The sequence below is a fragment of the Drosophila mauritiana genome, unplaced genomic scaffold (assembly GCF_004382145.1).
Source record: "Drosophila mauritiana strain mau12 unplaced genomic scaffold, ASM438214v1 U_254, whole genome shotgun sequence".
In the NCBI taxonomy this organism is placed as follows: domain Eukaryota; kingdom Metazoa; phylum Arthropoda; class Insecta; order Diptera; family Drosophilidae; genus Drosophila; species Drosophila mauritiana.
In genome coordinates this window covers 6654-20138 of record NW_022881389.1, presented here as the reverse complement: position 1 = coordinate 20138, position 13485 = coordinate 6654, and the positions used below count along the sequence as shown (strand labels likewise).

The 13485-nt window shown below is 43.9% G+C and overlaps 2 non-coding genes and 1 pseudogene across 2 annotated transcripts; all 3 read right to left on the bottom strand.

Annotated features, from left to right (window-relative positions):
* Window positions 1-586: 586 nt before the first annotated feature.
* On the bottom strand, window positions 587-9827 carry LOC117149592 (annotated as a pseudogene).
* Window positions 9828-10222: 395 nt separating this feature from the next.
* On the bottom strand, window positions 10223-10401 carry LOC117149590. The gene has a single exon (XR_004460396.1). It is a non-coding gene; the product is annotated as a 5.8S ribosomal RNA (ribosomal RNA).
* Window positions 10402-11086: 685 nt separating this feature from the next.
* On the bottom strand, window positions 11087-13081 carry LOC117149591. The gene has a single exon (XR_004460397.1). It is a non-coding gene; the product is annotated as a small subunit ribosomal RNA (ribosomal RNA).
* Between the last annotated feature and the right edge of the window lie 404 nt (window positions 13082-13485).

The window sequence follows — 13485 nt, the reverse complement described above, 5'->3', positions numbered from 1 at the left end:
ATGCGTCACTAAATTGATGACGAGGTGTTTGGCAACTTGACACAATTCATTAAAGTCTTTATATTAATTATATGATAGGGACAATATCATATGCGTCACTAAATTGATGACGAGGTATTTGGCAACTTGATACAATTCTTTAAAGTCTTTATATCAAAAATTATATGATAGGGACAATATCATATGCGTCACTAAATTGATGACGAGGTGTTTGGCAACTGAAAATTCTTAAAGTCTTTATTAATTATATGATAGGGACAATATCATATGCGTCACTAAATTGATGACGAGGTATTTGGCAACTTGATACAATTCTTTAAAGTTTTTATATCAAAAATTATATGATAGGGACAATATCATATGCGTCACTAAATTGATGACGAGGTGTTAAATTTTGCAATATGATAAAATATTATAATAGATTCAATATTAAATCTTATATATATAGGACAATACATATGCTCACTAAATGATGAGAGGTATCAACGTATAAATTTTAAATATAAAAAAATATGATAAAATATCATATGCGTCACTAAATTGATGACGAGGTGTTTGTTTGGCTACAGGAAAAATCATTTATTTATCGAATCATCAAGCAAAGGATAAGCTTCAGTGGATCGCAGTATGGCAGCTGCTCAACCACTTACAACACCTTGCCTGTTACAAAAGTCGTTTACAATTGATTCTAGGCTTTGTCATTGTATTAAATAATGCTTTTATATGTAACTAGCGCGGCATCAGGTGATCGAAGATCCTCCTAATTTACTATGTTACAAATTACATTGGCATCACATCCATTGTCGTTTATAAAATAAATTATAAACTTTAAATGGTTTAGAAGCCATACAATGCAAATTGCCCCTTATTTATCATTGCAGTCCAGCACGGATACGACCTTAGAGGCGTTCAGGCATAATCCAACGGACGTAGCGTCATACCACTGTTCGCTCGAACAAGTATTGTGCCATTGGTCCGTACCTGCGGTTCCTCTCGTACTACGCAGGAATGCTGTCGCAACAACGTTTTGTCATTAGTAGGGTAAAACTAACCTGTCTCACGACGGTCTAAACCCAGCTCACGTTCCCTTGCATGGGTGAACAATCCAACGCTTGGTGAATTTTGCTTCACAATGATAGGAAGAGCCGACATCGAAGGATCAAAAAGCGACGTCGCTATGAACGCTTGGCCGCCACAAGCCAGTTATCCCTATGGTAACTTTTCTGACACCTCTTGTTAAAAACTCTTTAAACCAAAAGGATCGATAGGCCGAGCTTTTGCTGTCCCTGTGTGTACTGAACACCGAGATCAAGTCAGCATTTGCCCTTTTGCTCTATGTGTGGTTTCTGTCCGCACTGAGCTGGCCTTGGGACACCTCCGTTATTATTTGAGAGATGTACCGCCCCAGTCAAACTCCCTACCTGGCAATGTCCTTGAATTGGATCATACCTGAGTAATTGGAGTTATACCAAATTTTCAAATCAAAAATACATAAATGCATCGTTTTATTAAAGAATTTGTTTGCGATTATATAACAAACTCGTGATACTTTGATCAAGAAGCTTGCATCAAAACCCAATACCATAAGATATAATAAATATATCCGTATAATGGCTAGGAAATGATACACGTTCCATTTAATCAAGTAAGTAAGGAAACAATAAGAGTAGTGGTATTTCATTGACGATACCAAACCGAGGTCTAATATCTCCCACTTATTCTACACCTCTTATGTCTCCTACACTGCCAGATTAGAGTCAAGCTCAAAAGGGTCTTCTTTCCCCGCTAATTATTCCAAGCCCGTTCCCTTGGCTGTGGTTTCGCTAGATAGTAGATAGGGACAACGACGACTTTTCAGATCTCTCCGAACTTGTTTTACGTGGCGTGTTCCACACTGAAGGGATTACAACCACGACACCCTGAACACCCACAAGTGGTGCATGTATCAACATGGTGTATGTGTCTGGATACGCCAGACAAGCGTCCCGGACTAGAAGCTATAGCTATGTACATAGCGACCACCCGGTAGCAATTCGAGTACTTGCTTGCCGGGCAAGCACTCCCCCTTGCTGAGGAGGAGATCTACCTAAATCTCTACTGATCTCTGGGTCACAGCACCCGAGTTTTGCGCAACTAGCACCGTAACTCAAACGTCGAACACGAAGGCTCTACCCGCGATATGGGTACCAACCACAGCCACCACGATACTCCCACCAGGGGCCTACCTCAATGTGCAGTCTTGGATAGCTGCACAACCCGTGGTACCGAAAGAGAGGCTCGGTGGGCCTCCTCCTTTTGCTCCGACAAGCAGGGTTAGAGGGACCTATGGCTATATTAGTCGCCTCTTACGACAAGCAATAGCGGACTGTGGAAGTATTCTCGCCCGCTAACCACACGGCGAAGTTGTTGGCTAAACACCCCTCCTCCTACGGAACACTTCGTCCGCAAAACACTGCCAGCCGTTGAGTCCTCTGTTGATCTTCCAGGATTCTATCGAAGGTCCAGTTTTCGCCAAGGCGCTGCACTCCAAGTCCATCGAGGTCCGCAAATCTGCATATAGGGGGCAGCGCACAATATGTGCATCCAGTCCTCATATGGATCTCCACAAGCGCAAGCAGTGGTATCGCTGAGGGCTCTCCCTTGCAAAAATGCGTTAAACGACCCGTGACCTGTCAGCAGGTAAGACGTCCTCATCGAGAATCCAAATCTTGGATCCCGATAGGCGAGAGTGACATATGGGATGAATTTATGCGTCACCCGTCCTGGTTCGCTGTCATCATCCCATCTGTTCTGCCAACTCTGCAGTAAGCACTCTTCTAGGCGAGTCTTCCTCTGCTTCCAGCTTAGACACGTAGTGTCCTCGTCATATAGCCAGTCGTTCTCCTCCAGCGGTATCCACGCTTCAGCTTGTATTTGACCGCTAAAAACTTAGCAGCCAAGTCAAGCGGGGGAGCTCCACCAAGTACCTGCAGTGCCACTGTGGACACTGTTCGGCATACCGAAAGGCATCCAAGCAGGATTAGCCTCTGGCAGGAGGCTAGTCGTCTCCGGGCGGCTACTTGCTCGGCCGGTGTCATACCATACCGGGGCACCAAACAGCACACAAGGTGCCATGAGTCCGTCATATATGGTCCGCCTGGCTCGAGGACTGAAGCCCCAGTCGGCTCGAAGCACACGCGCCAATGCTCCAACGACTCCGGTCATCCGCTGGCGAAGCGAAGCTATGTGCGTGAGGAATTTCATTCCTTCACTGACCGTGATGCCAAGGTACCGACAGCTACGCACATACGGAAGGTTCGCTCCAGCAAACCTCACCGTAGGCGCACGTCTCAAGGCACCTTTTAGCAGCATTATTACCGTCTTGCTGGTCGAGACGGCAACGCCAACTTCCGCTCCCCACGCTTCTACGATGGACATCAGCTGTGCTCCTTTTTCCTCTAGCATAGCTCGGGAATTTCCCTCGACGAGAAGCAGCAAGTCATCAGCGTATGCACTCAGCTGGCAATACGGCTGGAGACGCTGAAGCAGTACATCCATCAGAATGTCCCAGATAAATGGGCCACTGATTGACCCCTGCGGGCAGCCTCTAGTTACCGGTACTTCCACAGTACCGGAACTGCTTCGGATCACTGCTCTTCGGCCGGAGAAAAAGCTCTGCCACAAGCCCATCTCCCGGCATCCCAAGTCTGCTAGTCGGCGGAGTGCAGCACTCCATTCGACGTTGTCGAATGCTCCTTTGAAGTCCACGAATGTGCCGAGCACGTATTGCGCCGGGCTGGCACAAACACTGCTCTTCACGTGTCTCCAAGCATCCTCCACACATCGTCCTTGGCGAAATCCAAACTGCCATCTGCAGCCTTCCGGAAGAACTTCTCTCACACGATTCACCATGATGGCCTCGAGCACCTTACCAAAGACTGGCAGCAAGCATATTCCTCTATATGAGGAGGGCTCACACTTGTCCTTATCTGGCCCTTTGAGCAGCGAGACAACTCGTGGGCACTTCCACTCAGCGGGAAAGTATCCTAATCGGATGCATCGGGAAAACAACGATGCTAGGTGCTCGGGTATGGCGCGCCAGACTGCCTTGCAGATAGTGCCATTGATGCCGTCCAAGCCGGGAGAGCGCCTGCTCTTCAACCGGGGCAACACATGCATCAACCTCGAATTCTTCGAGGGCCGGTGGGACTTCCTCCGCGATGGCAGTCGGTGCTTCGGACTCCGCAACTGGGAAGAAATTGCGGAGGAGCACTCGTGCACAGTCACCCCAATCAGTGATGAGCTCGCCATTCACGCGGAGGCACCCAATCTCCGTGCACTTTCTGCGGCCTCGGCAAATCTTGTAGACGCGCCCCCATGGGTCGTCGGCATGATCTCCCACGAAGCGTTTCCAGTCATCCATTTTCGCCCTCCCAATGAGCTTCTTGTAGTTTGCTGAGGCCCGCCTCAGCTCGACCACTACACGCTCTATAGCGGCACCGTCATCACGACGCCTTCCATCTTGGAGTAGGCGACGAAGTCTCCGGACTTCGCGCCTTGCAGCGCAGAGGTCGGCAGTCCACCAACGTGCTCTCCTGTTGGGCGATCGAATTGACTTTCTTCCCAGCGCAATATCACATACATTATGTACTATACTGCGCAGGGTCGAAACTTGCTGGTCCAACGGCGACTCTGAGAAGTTTTCCGGAAGTTCGGCTGCTCTACTCACCATTTCCTCCTTGAACAATCGCCAACGTGCATTGGAGAAGTTCCAGGACGGCACAGGAGCTATGCTCTCAACTGCGCGCGCGGTAGTTGGTTCGGCCACAACAGTAATGATGTTGTGGTCACTCAATTCCCACTCGTCCACTCTCCACTCATATGTGGCCCACATAGATGCTGCCTCATGACGATTGTCACGTCGATATCGCTAGTAGCTCTGTGATTGTCGAACGTGTTACACCTCTGTTGACTGGTTTAGGGCGGCGACTCTTGCCTCCAGCATCCACTCTGACAGCAGCTCACCCCGTCTGTAGTTAGCTTGCCCTCGGCATGACGAGAGAGTTTGCTAAGCCACATGGGGACACTGCATTCGCGTCGAGGCCCAGGATTGCGGGGTTCTGCTGGCCTGCAGCAGGACCGCATCCATGTACCGGAGGTACGGTTCCAGAGGTGCATCGAACTGGCAGTATGCGGCGCAAAGGAAGATTGAGCCAAAGCTCCCTTTAACGACCAGACATACGCCATAATCCGTGGTGAGGGTCTCCACTGGCATACAGATGGCTTCCTGTTGATCTACTAGGATGGCTGCCTTCCCTCGCCGATCGGTGAAAATTCTCATTCCTTCAGGCAGCACATCCATTCCGTCCCCGCCGAGATACGGCTCCTGCACCAGCGCGAACATAGACTCCGATCTCCTGAGTCGGACTCCGAGCTCGATGGTCGCAGCTCTGCCTCGGCCACAGTTCGCTTGGATGAAGCTAAACATTAATGTCTAGCTTGCACCCTTGCCAGCAACGCCCCGTATATCGGGCACACGTTCGAGAGCATGTAATGCCCCGAGGGTTGCCCTCTGTGACGGCAGTTCCGGCAGTCCACCGGGTTTTGGCACTTTGCCGCGGTGTGGCCTTGTTGCCCGCACTGGCGGCAGACATTGTCCTTCTGCCGGCATTCGCTGACCTTGTGGTCGAAACCACGCATCTGTGCAGGCGTATGTTCGGACCTGTGCTCGGCATCGGAATGAGAACACTTGATGTAGACACGACCTACATCAAGCTTCGCCATCGCGCGGTCGTCTACCTCTAGCGTTACATTTACTGTGGCGCCCGTCGGTTACCGACCACGCCTTGGTCACCAGGTGCACGGACTTCTTAAATTGGGACATAGTCATTTCGCTGTCGAAGTTATTTCCATGCAGCTCCTGCATGAATTCCTCAGGGCCGATAGCTGTGTCGACGTCATAGACGACGACCTTCGGCTTCTCGGCCGCATTCCGTGCCACATTTAGCCCAACTTCAGCGAACCTCTTTGATGCTACCACCTTCTGCAGCTCTCCAACTGAAGGAGTACGAATGATCGCACCACCACCTCGACGGAGCTCACTACCTCATGTACTCTGACTCCGAGGGAGGGTGCAACCATCGTTCGCACCTTTCCGCTATAGCTTTCCCCGATAGCGCAGGGTCGTCGCACTTCACCACCGCTGACCACGTCTGCGAACCTTGGTGGTCCGCGGGCAGCGATGGGTGCAACCTGTGCATCTGGGGAGCATTGGCGGCCGTATTCTTTAACGGATTCGACGACGGCGGCGGCGGTGGCGGCATAGCGAGCCGCGTCTCCAGCTCTCCACACCGGGAGCATTAACGCCAGCACCAGCTCATCGTAGCGGCTGATAGCATACGAGAGCTCTTCCGTGTCCACTTCTCCTAGGCTGCGGAAGCTGCTTTCTCACCATGCGCTGGGTGGCCGACAGCTCTGCCATCATGGCTGCTTGCCCAGCACGGGCGGCAGCGGTAGCGGCAGTGGCAGTGGTGGCAACAATTTTAGCAGCAGTGGAAACGGCGGAGGCAGCAGTGGGTCGGCAAGGGGCAGCAGTAGGATCAACAGCGGTGGCAGCAGCGTGGGGGGGTAGCCGCCCGGGCGTCCTCCACGACGAAAACGCCTCCTCCAGTACACCAACGGGTTCTGGCACTCCATTCGATGCCAGGGCAACCAATTTGCCTGCGTCGGCGCCGAGCTCTTAGAGGCCAGATGGCTTCTGCGCCTGCGTCGTTTGGACTTCCTCGAGCACTACTTCCGCTCAAGGCACTCACGCTGCTGTCGCTCTCGATCGGCATAACTCCGATGGTGGCTCCTCCTACCGTCACGCCAGCAACCGTATGCTCGTTTGCTCAGTGACAAAAGGTTGATGCTCTAGAGCTCCACCTATCGGTAGCGTCTGGTAGCACTAAAACTGTCCCTTCATACAACCAAAAGCTGACAGCTGCTCAAGCTTACTCCTTCCGAGGCCCAGCACGTGCGGAGTGGAAAATTTCCAATAGTTTATTGTTAATAATTTCAAACCGCTTGTTTTTTAACACTCGACAATTTTCACTCGACTTCCGCGGAGCACTAAATCACCGATTTAATTACTTCCAACAAGGAAAACTTAGTTATTCGCAATCTGTACACGAGCGCAACGGAAAACACGTCCGTCGTTAATCCATTCATGCGCGTCACTAATTAGATGACGAGGCATTTGGCTACCTTAAGAGAGTCATAGTTACTCCCGCCGTTGACCCGCGCTTACTTGAATTTCTTCACTTTGACATTCAGAGCACTGGGCAGAAAATCACATTGTGTCAACACCCGCTAGGGCCATCACAATGCTTTGTTTTAATTAGACAGTCGGATTCCCCAAGTCCGTGCCAGTTCTGAATTGATTGTTAATTGATAATCGTTATAATTGATAAGAACTAATTGGTTTAACCCAAATAGTATTCTTAAAAATTTTAGCAAAGAAAGTTCCAATTGGCTACGTAACTAAACTATCCGGGGAACAAGTAACTAACATAAATGCTAGAAACTCTATTTACCCAGAACGAGCACATAAACCATGTTATTGTTTCCCAATCAAGCCCGACTATCTCAATCTTCAGAGCCAATCCTTATCCCGAAGTTACGGATCTAATTTGCCGACTTCCCTTACCTACATTATTCTATCGACTAGAGACTCTTCACCTTGGAGACCAGCTGCGGATATTGGTACGGCCTGTTGAGAAGTTTGCGTGTCCCCACCATAAATTTTCAAGGTCCGAGGAGAAAATATCGACACAACAGTATATGTCATGCTCTTCTAGCCCATCTACCATATCTCTCTGCGAAAGACTTCCATGGTAGTACGGCTATAAAACAGAAAAGAAAACTCTTCCGATATCTCTCGACGGCTTCTTTATGGTCGTTCCTGTTGCCAGGATGAGCACGAGGCCCATATTTAATAACAAACGGATACTCAACAGGTTACGGAATTGGAACCGTATTCCCTTTCGTTCAAAATTATTCAAGTGTATTATATTCGCTTTGTTTATATAGTTAGGCATTTTTGTTTTACTTGAAAATTTTCGGCTTTCGCCTTGAACTTAGGACCGACTAACTCGTGATCAACCACTGTTCACACGAAACCCTTCTCCACTTCAGTCCTCCAAGGTCTCATTCGATTATTTGCTACTACCACCAAGATCTGTACCAATGGCAGCTCCATGCAGGCTTACGCCAAACACTTCTACGCATACCATTGTACCTTCCTACTCACTAAAGTTTCAAAATTTATATCACAAGTAATATAAATCATCTACTTTAGCGGTAATGTATAGGTATACAACTTAAGCGCCATCCATTTTAAGGGCTAGTTGCTTCGGCAGGTGAGTTGTTACAACACTCCTTAGCGATTTCGATTCCATGATCACCGTCCTGCTGTTTTAAGCAACCAACGCCTTTCATGGTATCTGCATGAGTTGTTAATTTGGGCACCGTAACATTACGTTTGGTTCATCCCACAGCGCCATTCTGCTTACCAAAAGTGGCCCACTGGCACATTATATCATAACCTTGAACTTCATATCAAGAAAGTTAAGGTTCTTACCCATTTAAAGTTTGAGAATAGGTTAGATCGTTTCGACCCTAAGGCTCTAATATTCGCTTTACCAGATAGATTATTTATTAATATAAATGCACCAGCTATCCTGAGGGAAACTTCGGAAGGAACCAGCTACTAGATGGTTCGATGGTCTTTCGCCCCTATACTCAATTCTGACAATCGATTTGCACGTCCAGAACTGTTTCTCCATCAGGGTTCCCTGACTTCAACCTGATCAAGTATAGTCACCATCTTTCGGGTCACAGCATATATGCTCAAGTACGTTCCAGTTAGAGGCATAAATAATATAAATATACATTATACATAACTATATAGAACGCCCCGGGATTGTGTTAATTAGCTATAAATAGCTAAAAAACTAACCATTATAGTCAAGTTAATCGCTATTAGGTTACATCCCAATAACTTGCACATATGTTAGACTCCTTGGTCCGTGTTTCAAGACGGGTCCCGAAGGTATCCTGAATCTTTCGCATTGTTAATCATACAAGAGCATATAATAAACACAAAAATCAATGATAATTATGCCATATATAATTCCGAAAAATTAACGCTCTGTAATAATATAATCTATCAGCACTTTATCAAATTAATAACATTTATTCTGTGTTAAAATGCAAGCAATTTAATTGGAATAAACTATAAGTTATATTTTATGATAAATGGGATATGCAATAGATACAATGTCCTTATATGGAAAAAATGCACATTATTCTTAATAATATTTAAATATTACAATTTTAATGATGAATTTTCCATAAGGATATTCAGTTCATCGGGCTTAACCTCTAAGCAGTTTCACGTACTGTTTAACTCTCTATTCAGAGTTCTTTTCAACTTCCTCACGGTACTTGTTTACTATCGGTCTCATGGTTATATTTAGTTTTAGATGAGTTTACCACCCACTTAGTGCTGCACTATCAAGCAACACGACTCTTTGGAAACATCATCTAGTAATCATTAACGTTATACGGGCCTGGCACCCTCTATGGGTAAATGGCCTCATTTAAGAAGGACTTAAATCATTAATTTCTCATACTAGAATATTGACGCTCCATACACTGCATCTCACATTTGCCATATAGACAAAGTGACTTAGTGCTGAACTGTTTTCTTTTCGCTCGCCGCTACTAAGAAAATCCTTGTTAGTTTCTTTTCCTCCCCTAATTAATATGCTTAAATTCAGGGGGTAGTCCCATATGAGTTGAGGTTGTATATATAACTATTTTTTGCCATAAATTCTTTATATATAAATGATAAAACAATCAATTAAATTCGTTATAAATAGTTCCAATAGTTCTTGTAAGCAAAGTTATTTTTTATCCATTTAACGAACCAACGAAGAATAATAACAAAACCAAGATTTTTCTTTTTCCGAATCATTAATAAGAGACAATTCTAGATGAAAAATATTTCAATTTTTTATGCTAGACATTTCTCAGTATTATTTGATTGAAAAAGAAAATATTTCTCTTCGTTTTTCACATTCAAATGTGAGATAATGTTTTTCATTTCTTTTTTAATATTATGAATAAAATCATTATTTAATCCAATAATATACCATATGCTTATAAAAAATTTATAAACAACTTAATTAGCATAGTCTTACAACCCTCAACCATATGTAGTCCAAGCAGCACTATAAAATTAATTAAAGTACATAACAGCATGGACTGCGATATGCGTTCAAAATGTCGATGTTCATGTGTCCTGCAGTTCACACGATGACGCACAGTTTGCTGCGTTCTTCATCGACCCATGAGCCGAGTGATCCACCGCTTAGAGTTTTATAATTCATTTTTATATAATATCAATATTGTTTTTATTGAAAGAAATTAAAAATACACCATTTTACTGGCATATATCAATTCCTTCAATAAATTTATTTTTATACCTAAAAATAAATGTTGCGATATGTCTTAGTTCATATAAGCATTATGTATCATAAAAATCTGGTTATGGTTTGCTATTTTGGGTGACACATACTGCAAAATTTATATAAAACATTAACCTGATGGATGACAGGTACAAACATTGTATATTTTAGGTTGTTGCATTAGCCAACGTATGCTCATAACATAGATGAACAATACATATTCGCAACGCGTGTATATTATGGTCCATATACACACACACTTATTTTGAATACCACATTCAAAATTATTTTAATTTTAATTCGACTTCTACTTTCAAATTTTGTTCAGTTTCTTCGATTTCCATTTTCGAGAATTTGTTTTTATAGGAAACGCCATTGTTGTAGTAGGTACTGCCACAAATACGCACAACAACATTAATAATGTTAAAGTCTTTTTATGAGGTTGCCAAGCCCCACATATAAAATAAAAGCCATCTTCATTTTATTTTGACTTTAACTTTTGATTCCGTGGAATCATTTTGTAATATTTTTATTTTGGTAAATTGTATTTATTTGTATTATAACAAATGTTTATTAACGATAAGGATATTATACAATAATGATCCTTCCGCAGGTTCACCTACGGAAACCTTGTTACGACTTTTACTTCCTCTAAATAATCAAGTTCGGTCAACTTTTGCGAAACAACCGTAACACGCAAGGCGTCACAGTGATCACGTCCGGAGACCTCACTAAATAATTCAATCGGTAGTAGCGACGGGCGGTGTGTACAAAGGGCAGGGACGTAATCAATGCGAGTTAATGACTCACACTTACTGGGAATTCCAAGTTCATGTGAACAGTTTCAGTTCACAATCCCAAGCATGAAAGTGGTTCAGCGGTTTACCCGGACCTCTCGGTCTAGGAAATACACGTTGATACTTTCATTGTAGCGCGCGTGCAGCCCAGGACATCTAAGGGCATCACAGACCTGTTATTGCTCAATCTCATTATTGCTAGACGCAATTTGTCCATTTAAGAAGCTAGTGTCCTTATAATGGGACAAACCAACAGGTACGGCTCCACTTACATAAACACATTCAAACACAATAAACATTTTACTGCCACCATGAATGAAGGCTACATAAGCTTCAGCACCATAATCCTGAAGATATCTATTTAATATATTTGAGTCTCGTTCGTTATCGGAATTAACCAGACAAATCACTCCACGAACTAAGAACGGCCATGCACCACCACCCATAGATTCGAGAAAGAGCTATCAATCTGTCTTACACACTTATGTTCGGACCTGGTAAGTTTTCCCGTGTTGAGTCAAATTAAGCCGCAGGCTCCACTCCTGGTGGTGCCCTTCCGTCAATTCCTTTAAGTTTCAGCTTTGCAACCATACTTCCCCCGGAGCCCAAAAGCTTTGGTTTCCCGGGAAGCGACTGAGAGAGCCATAAAAGTAGCTACACCCAATTGCTAGCTGGCATCGTTTATGGTTAGAACTAGGGCGGTATCTGATCGCCTTCGAACCTCTAACTTTCGTTCTTGATTAATGAAAACATCTTTGGCAAATGCTTTCGCTTAAGTTAGTCTTACGACGGTCCAAGAATTTCACCTCTCGCGTCGTAATACTAATGCCCCCAAACTGCTTCTATTAATCATTACCTCTTGATCTGAAAACCAATGAAAGCAGAACAGAGGTCTTATTTCATTATCCCATGCACAGAATATTCAGGCATTTGAAGCCTGCTTTAAGCACTCTAATTTGTTCAAAGTAATAGTACCGGCCCACAATAACACTCGTTTAAGAGCACTAGTGCAGGTTTTTAAATAGGAGGAACATATGAAAAAATACAAGTATTTAATCACATATAAGAACTCCACCGGTAATACGCTTACATACATAAAGGTATAGTACTAACCACAATTGTAAGTTGTACTACCCGTATGAAGCACAAGTTCAACTACGAACGTTTTAACCGCAACAACTTTAATATACGCTATTGGAGCTGGAATTACCGCGGCTGCTGGCACCAGACTTGCCCTCCAATTGGTCCTTGTTAAAGGATTTAAAGTGTACTCATTCCAATTACAGGGCCTCGGATATGAGTCCTGTATTGTTATTTTTCGTCACTACCTCCCCGAGCTGGGAGTGGGTAATTTACGCGCCTGCTGCCTTCCTTAGATGTGGTAGCCGTTTCTCAGGCTCCCTCTCCGGAATCGAACCCTGATTCCCCGTTACCCGTTGCAACCATGGTAGTCCTAGATACTACCATCAAAAGTTGATAGGGCAGACATTTGAAAGATCTGTCGTCGGTACAAGACCATACGATCTGCATGTTATCTAGAGTTCAACCAATATAACGATCTTGCGATCGCTTGGTTTTAGCCTAATAAAAGCACATGTCCCATAAGGTTCATGTTTTAATTGCATGTATTAGCTCTAGAATTACCACAGTTATCCAAGTAACTGTTAACGATCTAAGGAACCATAACTGATATAATGAGCCTTTTGCGGTTTCACTTTTAATTCGTGTGTACTTAGACATGCATGGCTTAATCTTTGAGACAAGCATATAACTACTGGCAGGATCAACCAGAATAATGTTTTTCCTTCATATTCCATTCATATATTTTGAATCGAAATAAGCAATATAATAGATATATAGATATATAGATTTTTCACTTTATATAATTCCATGATTTTTATTATATTGAATAAAATTCAATATTTCGCCTTTGGGTAAAATTTTAAATATATAAGTAAAAAATCCATTCGATTACGGCCATTTTTATATAGCATTCGTAATCCATATTTTCATTTTTAATTTATACTTGTTTTACCAATATAACAAGAATTTCATCTAATTATTGTAATATATATATTTCTATAATTTTATCTTTTTATACATACATATTTCATTATAAAATATCATTTTATTTCCAACATACATAATTATTGTATCCACACATGTACAATTTTTGTTTAACCAATATAAATATTAAG